The 18,396-nt window shown below is 39.9% G+C and overlaps 1 non-coding gene across 1 annotated transcript; it reads right to left on the reverse strand.

Annotated features, from left to right (window-relative positions):
- Positions 1 to 17,834: 17,834 nt before the first annotated feature.
- Positions 17,835 to 17,942, reverse strand: LOC117276971 (small nucleolar RNA R71). The gene has a single exon (XR_004507232.1). It is a non-coding gene; the product is annotated as a small nucleolar RNA R71 (small nucleolar RNA).
- Between the last annotated feature and the right edge of the window lie 454 nt (positions 17,943 to 18,396).

Consider the following 18,396-nt stretch of genomic DNA (forward strand, 5'->3'; position numbering starts at 1 on the left):
ATGTGGTTTGAGGACTTGACTAAGTTCGTATGGTATTTTAGGACTTCTTTGTATGTTTGGTTGAGGTCCCAGGGACCTCGGGTTGATTTCGGATGGTTAAGAGACCTTTTGAACTTAAGAAAAGATAGCAGATTTCTGGTCTTTTTGTTGCAGACATTTCTTCATCGCATTCGTGAGAGAGGTCTCGCAATCGCGTAGGGCATCTGGGAGGCCAACTCAAGTTTATTCTTCACGTTCGCACAAAGGAGCCCGCGTTCGTGAAGGTATGGTCAGTGGAAGCATCGCAAACGTGAAGAGTGAAATGCGTTCGCGTAGAGGAAATGAGGCAGCTGGGGACCCCAGTCATTTGGTCTACGCATTCGCGTAGTGGGTATCGCATTCGCGAAGGACCGGAAGTGAAAGGCACGCATTCGCGAGAGGTCCCTCGCGTTCACGAAGGAGGAAATTTGGTCAGTGGAATTTATGTTATACGCGAACGCGAGATAGTGGCCGCGTTCGCTAAGAAGGGAACACCTGGGCAAATTTAAAAGTTCAAAATCGAGGGTTTATGTCATTTTTCACCATTTGGACTTGAGAGCTCGGAATTAGACAATTTTTGGAGGGATTTTCACGTGGGTGTTTGGGGTAAGTGATTCTTACCTAGTTTTGGTTAATTCCCATAATTATGTCTTTAATTTCATCATTAAATTAGTGATTTGGGGTGAAAAATTGGGGAAACTTTGAGAAAAGTTCTTAGGCCGAATTTTGGGATTTTAATCGAGATTTTGTTATCGGATTTGAGTAATTTTTATACGAGTGAACTCGTGAGTGAATGGTGTTCATACTTTGTGACTTTTACCCGATTCCAAGACGTGGACTCGGGGAGGCCTTTTAGGGCAATTTTCCAATTTCTTGATTTAGCTTTGATTTCATTAGCTAGATTAGTTCCTTGTAGTTATATTTATGATATGTAATTGATTTTGGCTAGATTTGGGCCATTCAGAGTCGGATATTCATGGAAAGAGCATTGTTACGAATTGATTAAGCTTGGTTCGAGGTAAGTGGCTTGCCTAACCTTGTGTGGGGGAACTCCCCTTAGGATTTGGTACTGTTTTGTTACGTGAGCGCCGTGTACGTGAGGTGACAAGTACGTACACGGGCTAATTATTGTAAAAACCTGATTTGTGCTAAGTAATAACCTGTTTTCCTCCTTATTTGAGTCATATTAGCATGTGTAGTATCCTGTTAGATTAGAACAGCATGACTACTTGCCTTAATTGTTTATTTGAACTCCGTGCAGCATGTCTAGTAAATTTCTTATTTTCCTTGCCTTGTACTTAGTTTAAATTGTAGGATCTCGTGTTGTAGCTGTTGAATTCTATTGTTTGAGCTGTGTATTTACTTTTGGGACTACGAAACAGTATTCCGGTAAATCCCCCTACATATTTACTTTTGGGACTACGGAACGGTATTCCGAGAGATCCTCCTGCAAATTTACTTTGGGACTACGGAACGGGATTCCGGGAGATCCCCATGTCTTGTATATTTACTTTGGGACTACGGAACGGCATTCCGGGAGATCCCCCTGCATATTTACGTTTGGGACTACAAGACGGTATCTCGGGAGATCCCCTGTTGTTATTTCTGTGTACTGAGCTGTTACCTTTCTATGTTTTCATTCTCTTTAAATTTGTGTCTTTATATTATTGCGATATTTCATTCTGCCTTGTTTTTATTATATATATATACCAGTAGAGCCCTGACCTGACCTCGTCACTACTCGACCGAGGTTAGGTTAGCACTTACTGGGTACCGTTGTGGTGTACTCACGCCCTTTCCTTCACATGTTTTTCATGTGCAGATCTAGGTTCCTCCTACCAGCCTCGTCCTTAGTTGCAGTCGCTGCTATTTTCGGAGACTTCAAGTTACATCTGCCCTTGCCCGCAGATCCTCGGAGTCCCCCTCTATTCCCCTGTGTTGATTCTTCTCTTATTTCTGTAGACACTGATGTATAGAACAGTTAGAACTTCATAGAAGCTTGTGACTTACGGTATTCCGGGTCTTAGGAGTGTTATGTATATTTTGAGAGTTGATTATTGTATATGCCGAGCGGCATCTCAGTTGCTTATTGAAAATATCTGCTACTATTAGTTGTTAATTTTCATGTTTTTCATTTCATTTCCGCAAAGTGTTAGGCTTACCTAGTCATAGAGACTAGGTGCCATCACGACAATTCACGGAGGGAGAATTTGGGTCATGACACTACACCCTGCACCTCGCGTGCAGATTCAAATTCTGTACCTTGTGTCGTGCTTATGTGGCCCATAGATTAGGTATGGTTGAGGCATCTTATATAAGAGATTATCTTTGAGATGATAAGAAGTTAATCCTATTGGTCTTAAACGATACAAGGGTGTATAAGAGTGGTTAACAAGTATTAGAAGTTAAACGAATCAAGGATGTTGTAACCCGTATTTTCGGGTAAAATTAGAGGTGCTTAATTGTCCCAAGAGGTCATGGTTTAATGTATTTGAATCATATAATATCCGTATCATAAGTCTTGAAGTGAAGCGAGTTATGAAACAAAAGTCGACAAAAGTTGTCGCAACTTAAGTTTATAATTTTACTTAAACTTTAGGTCAAATGTTACTACGTTTTTCTCCCAATGTACTTGGAATTACAGGGTGATCTACCCACCAAATTGAAGATCTATGAGTCTATTCCAACGGATTAAATTGTTCATCGATACGATCTCAGAATATAGAGATATTCGCGTTTTCGCGAGGCTGCACCAAGCAGCTCGCTATGGGGCCCACATAGGTGGTTTAAGACATATCGATATATATAAGATGCCTCAACCCCGTTTTAAGTCATTCATTTTCAGTATATTCAGACCTTAGAACCCTAAAAACACTCTCTCAAGGTTCTCTCATGATCCAAGACCCAAACAAAGGGCAAACAACACAAATCAAGTGTCGGAAATCCCATGGCGCTAGTAAGTTTCTTGTTCTTCTTGTTGTTGCTGATTTTTTTTGTTGTTCCAGCTCATGTGGGAGGTTGTTTTAAGTGTTTTATGTTCTGTAAATACTCCCTCAAGTTTTTAATATCAACCCTAGGTGATTTCAAGTCTTCTAAAGTAATTTTAGTGCCAAAAAACCCGAATTGATTGCTAGTTTCGCTTCCTTGTTCTTGTGGCAGAATTGGAGGGATATTTCGTGGACAATTAAGGTCAGATTGGAGTTTTTCTTTCCATTTAAAGGTAAGTAACCTCTTACTCTACATGTATTTAAGATTATCCAAGTTGCGGCTAAGTCGTTGAAGCTAGAACTTGTGAAATATATATCGAAAGGCTTGGTAGTAATTTTGTTGGTTGGTGGACTATTTTGGGAGGCTCAATATGATTATTGTTGATGTTTTTTGGGCTGTTTGGTGATTTTCTTGACTTGTGGGAGTCATATAAATAGGGTAGTGCTGTTGGTTTCATCGTAAAATTGGTTGCGGTCGATACATAATAGTTACGACACTTAAACGATAATGATAGTGTCATTTCTCTTATTGTAGACTAAGGAGTTGTGACATTTGCATAGCTTGAGGTTGGGAAGTATATACAAGATATGTGAGGCCATCCCCTTCATTCTTTTGCACGACTCCGATTGTACATAATGTAATGAACGAGCTTCCAAAGATACTCTACTCTTAGAAGCTAGCAGTACTTACATTGTTGCCCTTCTTATGGAACGATTGATGTTGATGTTACTTCTCTTATTCTTATGTTATCAATGTTGTTGGTACTTCCTGATTCTTATAAGATTCTTGATGAAAATTTAATCGTAATAACGTCTACAGAGGATACTGACCTTACGTCACTCCGAAAGGTTCAAAACGTGATTCCATGAGTCCAGCATGCATCATATATATGTATCTATTTTAATCTACCGAGCCGTGCAATAGTCGGCCGGGTACGGCACCTATTGTGCAACCACTGATCAGTTGGGTTTTACTGAGCTCCACATGGCCGGGTACAATTCTACCGAGCCTTATGATGGCTGGGTACGTTTTACCGAGCCTATTACAGCCCGGTACTATATGATGATGACGATGCCCACAGAGGCGTATGTTTAAAAGTTTATGTATATATATATGTATGTATAATGCATTTCATGTCAGTAGTCCTCAGAGGTACCCAGAAGTCACAGGTTGTATACTCTCTATCCCTATTTACATTACTGTTCTTACTTATGCTTTCCTACCTTCCATACTCAGTACTTTATTTGTACTGACGTCCATTTTATTTGTGGATGCTGCACGTCATGCTGCAGGTCTTGATAGATGGGTAGACGCAGCTCTCCCACCACAGTAGGCGTCCCAGTTCAGCGGTTATTGGCGAGATCCCTTCTCCGGACTTGCCGTGGTCTTGGTTTGCATTTTTGTTATAGACATTATGGGTATGTCGGGGCCATGTTCCGGCAATGTTGCAGCACTTATGTTCCTTTAGAGGCTCATAGATAGGTGTCGACTCATGTATGGTTTGGAATGCCTTGTCAGATGATTTTTGTTGTATAGTCTTTCACGGCAGCATGGTAGCTCGTACCTCATATATAATTTCTTGACAGTCTTGTTATCCTATGTTATGTATGTTCATGCCATTATCTTTCATTGTTGGTTGTTCATGATCCATGTCTACCATTTATATTGATCTCGTCGGCCCTTAAAGATAATAAGGAAGGTTAGATAAAATGTACGTTGGTGCTCGGCAAGTATGGCCCGGGTGCTAGTCATGACCCTCCAGTTGGATCGTGACACCTCGGGAGATCCCCTATTGAATATTTACTTTTGGGACTATGAGGCAGTACCTCAGGAGATCCTTTGTTGCATATTTACTTTTGGCACTACGAGGCAGTACCTCGGGAGATCCCCCTGTCATGTATTTTCTTTTGGGACTACGAGGCGGTACCTCGGGAGATCCCCTGTTGCAGATTTACTTTTGGGACTACGAGGAGGTATCTCGAGAGATCCACTGTTGCATATTTACTTTTGGGACTACGAGGCAGTACCTCGGTAGATCCCCCTATTGCATATTTACTTTTGGGAGTACGAGGCGGTACCTCGGGAGATCCCCTTGTTGCATATTTACTTTTTGGACTACGAGGCGGTACCTCGGGAATGCCCCTGCTGTTTACCTCTATTTGATGTGCTGTTATATTTTTGAAATTTCTCGTTGTTCACTTCTGAGTCATTTCATTGTATTATTATATTTTCTGTCTCATTTCCTTTTATTCCAGTAGGGCACTGACCTGACCTCGTCACTACTCTACTGAGGTTAGGCTTGAAACTTACTGGGTACCGTTGTAGTGTACTCATACTACACTTATGCACATCGTTTTGTGCAGATCCAGGTTCTTCCTACTAGGCCAGATACCAGTGAGTTGGACCGTACGTGGAGACTTCAAGGTATATTTGCCAGCATTCGCAGACCTCGGAGTCCCCCTCTATCCTTATTATGTTTGTTTCCTTATTCTCTTCAGACTCTGATGTATAGAGACACTTAGTATTTTCTTTTAGAAGCTTGTGACTTATTTCTACCAGGTTTTGGGAGTTGTAATTATTTGAATCGCAGTTTCTATGTATATATCATGTGTTGAGATTTGAGTTCAGTTTTATATTTAGTTTTTCTGCAATTTATTAGGCTTACCTAGTCTTAGAGACTAAGTTCCATCACGACATCCTACGGAGGGAAATTGGGGTCGTGACAAAAATAAAAGCAAAAGAGATAATAGTCCAGGTGTTGCAGAACAAACTCGGAATGTAGCTCACCAATAAGTCGCGAAGTATCAGGGGTGTGCACTAGGATAATTACCAGATGCACCTGCCTCAGAACCTCCACGACTAGTGCAGACGTGTAGTGAGAAAACATAAACATCATGTACCCAGTAAGTATCCAGTCTAACATCGAAGAAGTAGTGACGAGGGGTCGACTTCGACACTTACTATGGGCCAACAATAAAATACATAAATTCTAAATAGGTGTGAGACATGGAAATAATAAAAATGATACATTGTCAAGCAAAGAATAAATAACCCATTAACTAATAATAAATTTCAACGTCTCCAACCAACATCTATTAACCCCGAATCAATCTCTATCATTTAATAAATTTATAACCTCTCGATCCATAAAGTAATATCAAGTGTAATCAGGCTACGAGTATTATTACTATGCCGAGGTCGTACGGCCCGATCCAAAAATATACTGGGTGCACTGCCGAGGGTCGAATGACACGAAACATAGATGCATCTATTAACACGCCGAGGCGAACGGCCCTCTCCTATGAGAGTAGAGAATTTTACCTCGCTAGTGGAAGTACTTGCGACGCGAGTGAACATGTATTTCTTAGAGTTATAATATATATTCCTCAATTCTTCCCAAAAATAAAAAATCTAAATTGGAGAGTTTCAACCTTACAATCCCTAATCTTACCTTTATTTTAGACAATTAATATTCATAATAAACATAACAGTATAATCAAGGCATGATGTAAATCTACGACTATCCAGACATCCCATGGAATATAGCTACACGCAGACTCTCGTCATCTAGTGCATGCGTAGCTCCCCACATAAGTAATTCACAACAAAAATACACCTAAGGGGATGAGTTCCCTCTTACAAGATTAGGCAAGAGATTTACCTCGTTCTCAAGCTCACTTCCGATCCACAAATATGCTTTAAATCCTCAACTCGGTGCCAAACAACCCGAAACTAGTCAAATGTTATATAAATTAATCAATACATGTTCAAAAGTTCATAATTTAACTGTTAGAGTGATTACCCAACCCAAATTAAAAGATTCCTAAAATTCACCCTCGAGCCCGCATGCCTGGATCCCAGAAACTTTCGAAGATAAATGTCACCCATAACCACACGAACTCAAATATATAATTTTCACCCACTTCCATAATCATTTTGTGGTTAAATCCCATTTTTATCAAAACCTAGGTTTTTCATCTAAATCCAAAAGTTTCACAATTTTACATGTTAAAATCTACCCATAATCTATATATTTAACTTACATTGGATAAACATTACTTAACTCCAATAGCAATGTGAAAAACCTCTCTCTAAGAGCTCCAAAGGCACCCAAGGAATGCAATAAATAAACCCAAAATGGTCTAAGTCCGGACTTAAATGAAGCTTCTGCCTCCAGCGATTTTCGCTTCTGCGGAGAAACGGCCGCTTATGCGGCTCTGCATCTACGAAAAGTGCGTCGCAGATGCGGCTCTCCCTCAGCTAGCCTAAGTCCGCATCTGTGAAAAAGGGGCTCGTTTCTGCGAGCCCGCTCCTGCGGCGTACGAGTCGTGCCTCTGATCTTGCCCACTTCTGAGGACCATTGACAGCTTCTATTGTCGCGCATCTGCACGCCCGATGTCCGCATCTGTGGATTCAGCCCACAGAGCCCAAATGCGTACCTAAGGCCAACGAGCCGCTTCTGCGGTGCCGCACTTGCGGCCAATCCTTCGTAGGTGCGAACGCACCAGAAGCCCTGTTGCTTCAGCAGCTTCTCCATGTCCAAACTTGGTCCCCACATCATCCGATTAACACCCGAGGCCCCCGGGACCTCGCACAAACACACCAACAAGTTTGAATACATAAAACAAACTTGCTCGCACCCTCGGAAAGCGAAAAATAACATTAAAACTAAGAATCGTAACCCAAAACCAATAGAATTAACTTATGAACTTCAAATTGTTCCAACTTACTCTAAGCGTGCCGAATTATACTTAAACTACTTAGAATGATACCAAATTTTGTGTGCAATTCTTAAATCACCATACGGAACTATTTCCGTGCTCAGAATCCCAAGCGGACTCCATAACATCAAAACCTACCCCAAACTAAATTTAAAGAACTTTAAAACCTTCAATAAATCAACGTTTACTTTTACGCGCCAAAATGCTCCCGGGTCACCCAAAACTCGATCCGAACACACGCCCAAGTCCAAAATCATCATACAAACCTGTTGGGACTGCCAAATTCCAGTTTCGAGGTCCTTTACTAGAAATGTTGACCCAAGTCAAATTTAGCCCTTTAAAGCCAATACTAAGAAACTAAGTGTTCCGATTTCAACCCGAACCCTTCCAAATCCCAAACTAACCATCCCCGCAAGTCATAAAATAGTAAAAGCACATACAGGGAGTCTTATATAGGAGAAGGGGGATCTAGAAAGTAAAATGATCGGTCGGGTCGTTACAATCGGTTCTTATAAGTATAAAGATTATGTTCACAATCTAATGATGGAATTGGACAAACAATCAGAAATGATTGTAGGACAAGATTAAATATAATTTATCTCAATTATGGGAATGGTTTAATTCCGACTTCTTGTGCTAGTACATTTTGTATGTATTGAACGGATCAAGTAGAGATAAGTATTTTATACTGACTTAATAAAATAACTTCTCTAGCCATTAAACGTAATTATACTATTAATCTTGATATAATTATTATTAGTTGTGTATATTATTTATTGTTTTGATTTATTAAAAGGAGAGATTCTTTTATGGGTCAATATGCCTGGTAAATTAGACAATGATTATTTACATTGGCGAAGTAATAGTTAGTTGATATAGTCCATGTCTCGGTCTAGAGATTGGTGATACATCTTTATGAAAGCTTATAAGTTTCATGTGTAAACCTTCCAGGTAGATTTTGTATCCGTCACATGAAATAACTTAAGTGAAAGTCTAAAAGAAATAATAAATGAATTAAATTATCAGTAATTTAATTTATTTGATTAGTATCTGAATCTTAACATTGGGAGTTAAATAAGGTTTAATGGAAGAATTTTGAAATTGAACTGAGGAGTGCAGTTATGAATTTACGAATTTTTAGTGGAATAATTCGTAATTTATTATGGTAATATTAATTATGATATTTCGAATTAAGTCCCAGGAAGCCTCGTTAATTAAATGTTGCGGTCACTGTTGTGCTAGAATATTAGGAATTAAATGGAATTATATTTCTTGGTGGAAAAGAAAGACCCAAAAGTTTTAAAAAAATATTTTAAACCCTAAAACATGTGGCTATATAAATAGGTCTTATTCCATAAGGAGGCCAGGGTTTTTTACTACATGGTTTTCCTAGGAGAAATTTACCCTCATGAATTTTGCTAATTACGGATATTATTCGGCTCACACAGCAGAAGACTGTAGAACTAGAGGATGATCTCCTGGATGGTTTTCGCTCTTACTTGAAGGCTCTTTTCGCGATCACGGTCACGCTTCAAGAGATAAGTATCAATTTTATGTTTGATTAAAATTTGTGATTGTGTGTTGTCTATATTACATGCAAGTGATCCTGGCTATTTTCTCCCGCTGTTTATACATGTTTTCCATCAGTATGAAAAATATGAAATTAATTCGTTTAACTCCAAAAAGTGTTATGAACACGTACAATAATGATTTTGGTGTAGTAGAGTTTTGGCCATTACTGGGAAAAAGTGGAGGGAGTTAATGGTAATATGGAGATAAGTGAGGAAAATGCGAAAATGATCCCTAATATTTCAGGTATTTTAAATATAATCATTGATGGAAACTTAGGCTCCACCAAACTGTATAGAGAACCTGGTTCTCTATCAGTTCTCAAAGAATACACACAACAAGAGATAAGTAAATAATACAACAGAGTTTTACGTGGAAAACTCCCAGCTCACGGGATTAAAAACCACGACCTACACTCGTAGGATTTCAACTTCACTAACCGAGCAACTTTTATATTACAACCTATTGTAACCGAGGAATTAAACTCTTAATCCCTCACTCACTTGTAATAACTCTATTACAAGCCCCTTTGTACTAACTCTATTACAAAGCTCATAACTCGACTAACTCTATCCAAGACACAAACACAGGATTTATGATTTTACAAATGGTTTCCTACATAATGCTTCTAGCTAAGCTAAGTAAGAATTACAAGTAGTTCACTCTAACAAAAGTACAACACAACTAAGGATATATTGATAAAATAGAGCTGGAAACTGGTCCCTCGTTCTGTTGTTCTTTGTTCTTGAAGCCTAGAAGTCACTTGCAAGATGGCGACACACTTGAGAGAAAACTTGATCAATTTTTCAGATGTTCAATTGTATGTTTTTTTCTTTCCTTCACGTTAATAATATCCAAGTGATGTCACTTGGATGATGCAAGCAAATATCCAGTACAAGGCATTCCCCATAAAGTGAATGTTGCATTGTTTGCACTGTTGCGTGTGTGCAGAGGAACAGTTGCAGCGACTTTACAGCTGTGAGGAGTTGACTAGTACAGTCAGCAAGGGAACTGATGTTCATTTGTTCCCTCTGTCGTCTCTTTGACTCTATCTGTTAGAACTTGCGCCCAACTTGAGATTTGTTGTGCTTTGGCACCTTGAGGATGTGTAACAGGTTCCCGATCTGGTTCTTATCATAAAATTTGTTAGATCATCAAAATATAAAAAGACATATAACGTATCAATTTCCCCCTTGTTGATGATGATAAACTTATAATTGAAGTTCCCCCTTAGGACCAGATTACCATACAATATTTCCTGTATTCCCCCCGAACCTGTTATAATTGAAGTTCCCCCTGATGTCACGACCCAAATTCCCCCCCGTAGGATGTTGTGGCGGCACCTAGTCTCTAAGACTAGGTAAGCCTAACACTTACTAAATTAATAGAAGAATTTACCCAATAATTGATAAATATGAAATAGAAACCTTATTACACAAACTATAATTCCCAAAACCGGTGGTACAAGTCATAAGCTCTATTGAGTTTACTAGGAGAATCCCTAAATACAACTTTGTGGAATGGAAGTTAAACAATACAAATACAAAATCAGAGGGTGACTCTGAGGCTTGCGAACGCGACGGCAGGTTTACCTTGAGTCTCCACAGCTCAACCAGCCAGCTAATAATCAACAACAACCATGGCACCTGGATCTGAACAAAAAAGCGTAGAAGCGTAGTATGAGTACACCACAGCGGTACCCAGTAAGTATCAAGACTAACCTCGGTGAAGTAGTAATGATGGACAGTCAAGACACCTACCGGACTAAACAACCTAAACAAGTGTGAAGGTGAACTAACAGAGGAAACAATATTAATATAAAGCTAAGTAGGATAAGGAACACAGATTAATACATGCAATGATACACTAATAACAATAATATTTAATAGGAAGCAGTCAGGTAATAATGTTGTAGAGTAAACTGAACACAGTCTAAGTCAGTGAAACTAAATAAAAAAACTAGCAACAACTCAATAAAAACAACCGCTCTCACACCAGATTTGTTCAAGCATTTCCATAAGGTACCGAACCTCATAATTACGACTCACGGGTCCTAATTCTTGAATCCTAATCACTTGGCACCTTGTGCCCCCATTTTCAATCCATAACCGCACAGACGACTCACGTGCCAAAAGGACAACTCTCACCCAGAAGGCAAGTAGACAAGAGTACATGTGATGGTCAATAACGTTAGGACTTCTCTCCTTAAACTGATATGGGTAATTCATCTACGTGTATGCTTGTGCAAGTGTTCTACCACAATTCAAGTCCACAATTAAGAGTGGAGATAACGAATGGAACGTAAGAAACAATCACCACGAATATACAGTGTAAATAAGACAACAATGAAGTGGACGTAACGACAAGCACAACAAGATTAGCTACATAAAACTGAGCAAATAGAGCAACATGAGGAAAACAATTAGCGGTATGCTAAGGAAAACAACAATCAAAGACAAGTGCACAGAAAAGGGGAAAGGACAATAGAGCCCTCCCGAGGTACCGCCTCGTAGTCTCAAATCGTAAAATGAATCACAACGGCACGGCAGAAACCTCGTGCAAACAATGATAATCGCACGGTAGAAACCTCGTGCAACAATAACGACCGCACGGCAGAAAACCCGTGCCACAGTAATGACCGCACGGCAGAAACCTCGTGCCACAATAGCGACCGCATGGCAGAAACCTCGTGCTACAATAACAACCGCACAGCAGAAACCTTGTGTCACAATAACAACCGCACGTCAGAAACCTCATGCCACAATAACAACCGCACGGCATAAACCTCGTGCCATAATAACAACCGCACGGCAGAAACCTCGTACCACACAATACTGAATACAATAGCAACAATGACAATACACAAGAATATGACAAGTAAATCAACTCAATAACTACAGAACACAAAGGGACGGAGAAAAACGAGCTCACAAGGAAAGACACAACAGGAAATAATGGTACAACATAGCATTAGCTCAACAATGAAGAGATAATATGTAGCAATGATTCCACATAAGAACAATTCAATGATAAGAGGGATAACGTGAATCAATGACTACAATTAAAGGTAAGTCAACAGGGATAAGGGAAAACAAAACTCCAATTTGGGGTTGCACAATTACGGAAGAGATTCCACAAACTCAATTAAGAATAAGTAGATTATGGGAACGATAATAATAACTTCAATCAAGGATAAGCAATTACGGAAAGGATAGCATGGCAATAAAAGAAGCAACAACTTCAGTTAAGGAACATAAGAGTTTAATCGGCAATAAGGGTAAAACATGGAGCAATTAATTCCAAATAAGACACATATGGATTTTGTAAATGGGGACTCAACATAACAAAACAACTTCATATCTAATGAACATAAGAACCTAAGATCCCTAAACGGTCAAATTTCCACAAATAAACCCAAGCACTTACTCGTCACCTCGCATACACGGGCTTCACATGACACAATTAGCACTAAAGACTCAAATCCTAAGGGGTAGTTCCCCCACACAAAGTTAGGCAAGATACTTACATCAAAGAACCTAGACTGTTACTCTAAAATGACCTTCTAGAGTGAAACAACCTTCGGACGGCTCAAATCTAGTCAAAATAACTTCAATTCATAAATTAAACTCATAGAAAACAATTTCGGGTAATAAAGCTTCAATCTTTAACAAGAACTAAAAGTCAACCCAAAAGTTGAACCTCGGGCCCGCACCTTGGAGCCTGATAAAATTTACAAAACCTGAACACCCATTCCGATATGAGTTCAACCATACCAAAATTATCAATTTCCGACATCAATTCATCTTTCAAATCGTGATTTCACATTTTGAAAGATTTCTTAAAAAATTCCAATTTTGCCTCAACTCAAAACACTAATTTAATGCTAAAAATAGAGACGAAATCATGAAGTATAATCAATTTCGGGTGAAGAACACTTAACCCAAAGATTTGCTTGATAACCCCACTAAACATCTCCCAAAACTGAGGTCTACAATTCAAAATATTGAGAAAATGGCCAAACCCTCGACTAATATGATTCTGCCCAGGCACGATCACACCTGCGACGCATTGGCCGCTTCTGTGGCGTCGCATTTGCGAAAAAACATCCACTTTTGCAAAGAATCACTGGAGGCCGCTCACCGAACCTGCAGAGAAAGCCCTGCTTCTACGCTAACGCAGGTGCGGCCAGTGTTGCTCTTCTGCGCTGCCTCTTCGCTCATGCGCCTTTCTCGTCCGCTTCCGCGATCACACTGGTGCGGAATATTCTTAGCACCTGTGGAAACTGCCCAGACCTGCCTATTTTGCTTCTGCAACCATTTCACGCTTCTGCATGCACGCACCTGCGGTCCCTCACCCACGGTCCTGTACCACTCCGAGGTTATCAAATCATCGAATGTACTTATCATACATATACTCGCGAGTGATCCCATGTCACCCCCAATCCACATAGGCCTGACGACACCATCGCAACTGAAAATTATTCCTTCCACCCATACTAGTAAACCTTAGAATCAAATTTCTCAACATCTAATCATTTCCAAGAGACCCGATTCCTATGTCAACACTCGGTATCAGCCTCAACCAGCTGCAACAACTTATGCCTACACCCACGAGATACAAACACAAGGCGTAACACACTACACCTATGTCCATAACAATATTTCTTGTCATAATAGCTATCCATAATGAAATCCAGTACCGGCAATTAGCCTCATACCCGTTAGAACCCTGTTTCAAACCTTCACAACAATGACAATGATGCAAGAAACATGAAGACCTGGTAACTATTTAGCTGAATCAAAAAGTCACATCTAACGCCACCGGGCACACACCTTGCAAGCTAAAACTCAATAAGCATAACACGATCATGACTGAATATGTAAGGAGAAACACATAAGAGACATATCAAACAAGCCCGTCAGGCACCACTCCCTATTAATATCAGACTACGAATCAATTTTACAAAGGGAGAATTGAATCATATGAATAAATCACAAGGATCTCATCCTCAAATAACTCCACCGCAGCCCGTAGCCCGAATCAAACATATCAAATCACATGAAAAGGCGAGGATCCCATCCTCAGCTCTGAATCGCAAGTAGAATGCACATCATACCAACTAAAACATTCCACTAGTTCACTTCCGCTAACAAAATCACAATGCATACTGAACTCCCACCCTAGTAGAGCATCTAAATCACAAATCGTAACCAATCACTCAGAAATTGCCTCAGAACCTACAATACTAGGTAACAGAAAGTCACTTCTAGTTTCATAACTCTCAATAATGAATTAAAACAAAATGATAGATATGGGCTACCACTATAGAATCTCCCATAAGGGATAAGCACATAAGCAGAGTACAAGATCAAAAACCTCACTTATATGTAAAGTAAAATAGAAGGACTCACCCTGATAAACAGTATCAGAACAAGATACGAATGATGTTCCTCTATAACAAATTGAAACCATAATTGTATAATATCATCTTGTGTAGCGGCCTTAGCCCTACCATAGAAAACACATCAATGGGTCATGCCTCCCCTCTTAGGTGCCCTCTACTCTCCTGACCTGCACCCCAAGCTCTCGGTGCAGGGATATCAGCAACTAAAGAAGAACTCATAGCCTAAATACCCCGTTATTACACATCTGTCTGGAGTCTGGGACAGTCTCTCACCATGTGGCTGGTAATTCCATATTCAAAGTAACCTTTCCGCTGACGTGGCTGTGGAAGTTGTCCGGTACAGGTACCCTGAGACAATGGTTAGCTACAATACCATACGAAACTTGAAGTGCAAACTGATTTGGCTGACCCACAAAACCTCTACCATGCCTTACCTTGCCTCTTAAATAGGAACCAATAGGTCTATCCGGTCTACAAGGCCTCTTAGCCTCCCTGTCCTCTATATCTTGACCCCACGTGACTTCTCCCTCTTGGTCCCGCATGTCCTCTACTTGGCGAGCGATCTCTACCACCAGATGAAATGGAACATCCGACTCCAACTCTCGAGCCATGCTGAATCGGATATCATGACTGAGCCCGTAAATGAACCTACAGACTCACTCTCCAACTGTAGAAACCAAAGTAGGTGCATGTCTGGAAAATTCATTGAATATAGAGGCATACTCTAACACTGACATACTGCCCTGGTGCAGCTGCTTAACCTCCATGCGCTATGCATCCCTAAGGGTCTAGGGAATAAACTATCTCAAGAACAACTCTGAAAACTAAACCCATGAAAGTGAAGTAGTGTCGGACGGACTAAACTTATACACTCGCCGCCACTAATATGTCGCTCCCTTAAGCTGGAACACCGTAAAAGCAACTCCACTCGTCTCCACAATACCCATAGTGTGGAGAATACAGTAGCACTCCCCTAGGAACCTATGCGCATCCTCTTAAGCCAAATCACTGAAAGTAGGAGGGTACTACTTCTTGAACTTCGCAAGTCTAAGTTGTTACTCCTCATATGTTGTTGCTCTAACCACGGGCTGAACTGGGACAACATGCTGTGTCGGCATGTCACTTGAAACCTGACCAACGTGGACTCGCTGCTTGATGGTAGGCTATAATATTGTACTCTAATTTACTGCACTCTACTTGTGTTTGAGCTTTAAATTGATAGTATTTTGCACTTATTGTGTGTCTTAAGATCTCGAATGATTTGGAGCTTTAAAGTCTAAGTAAAAACCCAAGGGATTAAGCCGGGATCGTGTTCAGGGGTCGAGGACCATATCTGGACGTCAAAACGCACGACAAATCCGTACTCTGAGAAAGGTTGACTGTCGCGGCGGCCCAAATTCCTGCTGCCTATTAGAACCAACTCTCTGACACGAAAAATCCAGACTTATGATGCATATTCGACCTAAGGATGCTAAGGAGGAGTTGGAAGAACACGAGCACAAAGATTTCATCATTCCTTCCTCACTCAAGACACGAGTTTGGATTGAATTTATGTTTTCCTCTACTTTACTTTTATTTGTGATGAATTGCTCCATATCTACAGAGTAGTTCCCTTTAGGGTTTGATGGATATGGTGTATTGATGATTGTTTGTGGATTATAACTCTTGTTTTATGTATTGAAGCGTTTTGGATGATTTAATTGCTGTATCTATATTCACTTGTTCATGTAATCGAGAGAGGCATAACTTGTTATATCTTTGCATTATATTGTTGGTTGAGTTCATTAATTCTTCTTAGTAATCGAAAGAGGCTAGTTGAATCATTGATTAAACTTAGTTAGGAGGATAATCGAGAGAGGTTCTCCTAAAGACCAATCCACTGCTCATTCTTGCATATCTTCACGTGCTTAAATTGGTTCATCTTGTGAGGTTAAAACTTAATTGAGAGAGGAGTTTTTGATGAATATTTGAACTAATAATTAAGTGAATTCGAGAGACTCACTTGAACATTAGAAGTGAATTATCTAGAGTTAGATCCCAAACAATTATCTTGCACCTATCCTATCAAAACCCTATATTCTTCAAATGTTAACTTTCTTTTCTTATTCCTTGTTTTGATTGTCATTAGTCAATAACTTTAGACTCTTAGTTAATTGTAGTTATTAATCCTATAAATCTCATTTATTGATTCTCCTGAATAGAAATCAAGCTAGAAACTACGAAAATATTATTTAACTCCAATCCCTGTGGATACGATATTATACTATACTATCTTTGACTAGCGAGCATAATTTAAGTATATGTTTTGAGCTCGTCAAATTTTGGCGTCGTTGTCGGGGATTGGTAATCAATATTGTTTGAAATAGTTTGTAGTGCTAATTCAGGAATTTTTCTTTTTATTTTATTTTAGTTTTCCCTTTTTACGGTTGGTGTTCTTTAACTGTGCGCAGGTTACAGGTTCAGAGTGGTGCATGACTAGAACTTCTGCGAAGGAAGTGCTACCATACAAGCCAGAAATTGAGAAACAACTTTGACAGCTGAAGTAGGAAAGAAATCTCACCGAGACAACAGAAAAGGTTGGGTAATCCTCAACAAAAGAACTTATGGCTGGAAACGGTAAAGATAATGTGGATTTGGCTGCGAGAGAAACAGCCCAACGAAGAGAACAAGCTGCATGGGATGCTGAGGAAGTAGCTATTAGAGATGCGCAGAACATCTATGAAGAAGAGAGGGGTCTCAGACTTAATCAACATCGACCCTTGCCTGGGAGACCACTTGGTGATTATGCTAGACCGGTCTACACTCAAGGTTTATCAAGTGTTAGACCACCTCCAATTGCAACAAATAATTTCGAGTTAAAGCAAGGGTTGCTTCAAACCCTTCAGAATTGCTGTGTCTTCAGAAGGAATATAAACGAAGATCCAAACACACATCTAATGGACTGTGAGGAGATTATGAACACCTTTCAATACAATGGTGTGTCACAAGATGCAGTGTATTTAAGGGCATTCCTCTTTTCTCTTAAAGATGATGCAAAGCAGTGGCTTTGAAGCTTACCCACGGGATTAATTAGAACATGGGAGGAGATGACAAGAAAATTCCTTGATAAATATTTCTCCTCAGCTAAGACGGGCAAGTTTAGAAGAGAAATCCATAACTTCTGCCAGAAAGAGAATGAAATTGTTTTTTGAAGCATGGGAGAGGTTTAAGGAGATTGTTAGAAAGTGTCAACATAGCGGAATTGAACTCTGGATGCAACTCCAGGACTTTTGGGATGGATTGACACCGGCCTCACGTAGAACATTGAGCAATGCAGTTGGAGGCCCATTGATGAAGAAAACTCCAGAGGATATAGTAACAATTCTTGACGAGTTATCTGAAGATGCAAATCAGTGGCCTTCTGAGAGTGCTGAAAGAAGAAGAGCAACTGGTGTTCACCAGTTTGATGTTAAAACACCTATGCAGGTACAGTTTCATGCTATGGCTAAAGAAATAAAAAATCTAACCTTAGCTTCGATACAAAGTGAGCCTCACGTAGCTTGTGATATATGTGGAAGAGAACACCCTAATCATGAGTGTCAAGCCTCAACTGAGGACGTAAATGCTGTGGGCAACTATAATTTCAATGCAATGGGTCAGAGGCACCCCGGATTTTCATGGACATCACCTGGAGGTACCGTAAGTGCATGGAAACAA

The sequence above is a fragment of the Nicotiana tomentosiformis genome, chromosome 2 (assembly GCF_000390325.3).
Source record: "Nicotiana tomentosiformis chromosome 2, ASM39032v3, whole genome shotgun sequence".
Classification (NCBI taxonomy): Eukaryota; Viridiplantae; Streptophyta; class Magnoliopsida; order Solanales; family Solanaceae; genus Nicotiana; species Nicotiana tomentosiformis.